This window comes from Pteronotus mesoamericanus, unplaced genomic scaffold (genome assembly GCF_021234165.1).
Source record: "Pteronotus mesoamericanus isolate MK-2021 breed Mesoamerican mustached bat unplaced genomic scaffold, CSHL_Meso_final contig_33, whole genome shotgun sequence".
Lineage (NCBI taxonomy): Eukaryota > Metazoa > Chordata > Mammalia > Chiroptera > Mormoopidae > Pteronotus > Pteronotus mesoamericanus.
The window spans coordinates 7,267,797-7,269,688 of record NW_026555135.1 but is presented as its reverse complement, the minus strand read 5'-3'; the positions used below and the strand labels follow the sequence as shown (position 1 = coordinate 7,269,688).

The 1,892-nt window shown below is 35.2% G+C and overlaps 1 non-coding gene across 1 annotated transcript; it reads left to right on the top strand.

Moving 5' to 3' along the window:
* Positions 1–680: 680 nt before the first annotated feature.
* Positions 681–787, top strand: LOC129072838 (U6 spliceosomal RNA). Its single transcript, XR_008529386.1, has one exon. It is a non-coding gene; the product is annotated as a U6 spliceosomal RNA (small nuclear RNA).
* Positions 788–1,892: the final 1,105 nt, after the last annotated feature.

Genomic DNA, 1,892 nt, shown 5'->3' with positions numbered 1-1,892 from the left:
GAACTACTCTTACTGTGCATTATATGTGGACATGCTTCTATATTTTTTTATTTGTTTTTGTAATGTTTATTTCAAGAAACAAAAAATATTTTTCCTCATTTTTATTTTCAACAAAAGGAGAGGAAAGCTGTCATGGTAGCATGGGTATAAACTTGTGTCACTCAGATTTTAGGTTCAATTCCAAACAGTAACCACATACTTGAATGTGTGGTTTAAGATCTTTAATTATTAGTGTATTGATTAAAAATCAAGATAGGGATAAAAGTCAGGAATAAAATTTTGTGATGCGGTGTCTTGTTTCCTTTGAGAAGCTGAATAAGATATTCAATTAGGGTTTCTTCTGTAGTCTCTCCATCTTTCTTTCTTAGTGAATTCATCCCAACATCCTCACCTCTGCCCTCAAAAACTCATCTGCTATGTATGATTTCTGGTTTTTTCATGCTTCCAGGTTTTTGCATATACCATACCTTCTGTGTAGCAGAGCCTTCTTGTTTTAGTTAGAATTATTTTATTAACAATGACTAGTTCTGCTTCTTACTAGATTGGGAAAATTGAAATTTATTAGAAAATTATTGAATAGCTCACAGCAGAGATGGAGAGAAACCAGAGTAATGTTGCAAATTTGGGAAACAGAAAACTCTTTATTGTCTAATCCAGGCACCAGATACAAGTCTCCTCCAGTGCTTACTTCAGTAGTACAGACACTAACATTGAAATAACATAGAGAAGATTAACATGAACCCTGTGCAGGTGCCACATGCAAATTCATGAAGTGTTCCCAGTTTAAGAGAGAGAGAGAGAGAGAAGAAGGGAGAGAGGGAGGGAGGGAGGGAAGGAGGGAAGGGAAAGAAAAAAAAACAAGGAAAGGAAAATAAAATGGAAATAAGGGAAAGGGAAAGAAGAGGAGGGGAGGAAGAATCTAGAAAACAAATGACAACTCAGCATGATGGAGAATGCTCTCAGTAATAAACACCCAAAGAACTACGCTGCCCTGAAAGTGAGGAATTCCTAATCATGGACAGTCCTTGGTTCCAGCCAGATGACCATATGACCCATAGGCTATAGAAAGAATTGAAGCTCTGCAAAGGAGATTGAACTAGATGACTTTTAAGGTCCCTTTCAATCACAGGAGTCTATGATGCCCTAAGACAATATCTTAAATAATGAGGACTTGGGGTGGGGGTGGGGGGCGGGGACAAGAGAGATTGGCAATAGAACTAGATACAAGGAAACAATTCATCCTATATGTAGTGAACAGCTGTGATTAAAGCACATACACAAATATTCCTGTGATTTTATTTTTGGCCTTCCCTTATTTGGTAAACATCCATGAGAAACAACCATGCTTCCTTCCAATGGTCTCAAGAGTAGTTTCTGTTAGCCAATACACTAAAGACATTAGGATGCTTCTGGAATAAGACAACCTTGAGATTTTTAGGTGTGTATTAAAAGCCTTAAAAATTAAGAGAATATGAGTGTCTAACTCAAATCCTCTCAGCCTCTCTGAGATCTTAGTTTTCAACATAATAAAGCCTTTGATATTTGGGTTTGTTTTGCCATTGGCAAAACAGTACTTCTATTGCTAGGAACTTTAGATGACCTTTTTAAAAATGAGTACATTTTAAAAACTAATATTTTTTGTATTTAATATAAAGAAGTTAAGACTGCAGTTTTTTTTTCCTTTTGAAGTAGATATGAATAAAATACTTGTTGGTTTAAGTATATAAAATAACATTTCAGGTGCTTTAAATGCAAAACTTTAAAACTCAAGAACTGAAGTCTTTTTTCAAATGCCAATTTGCCTAGAATTATCACCCTTTTTTTGCTCTAATATACAGAAACCTCATCGTATATCACAGAAGTGAGGTATACTCAAGTATTAAAACAAGCTG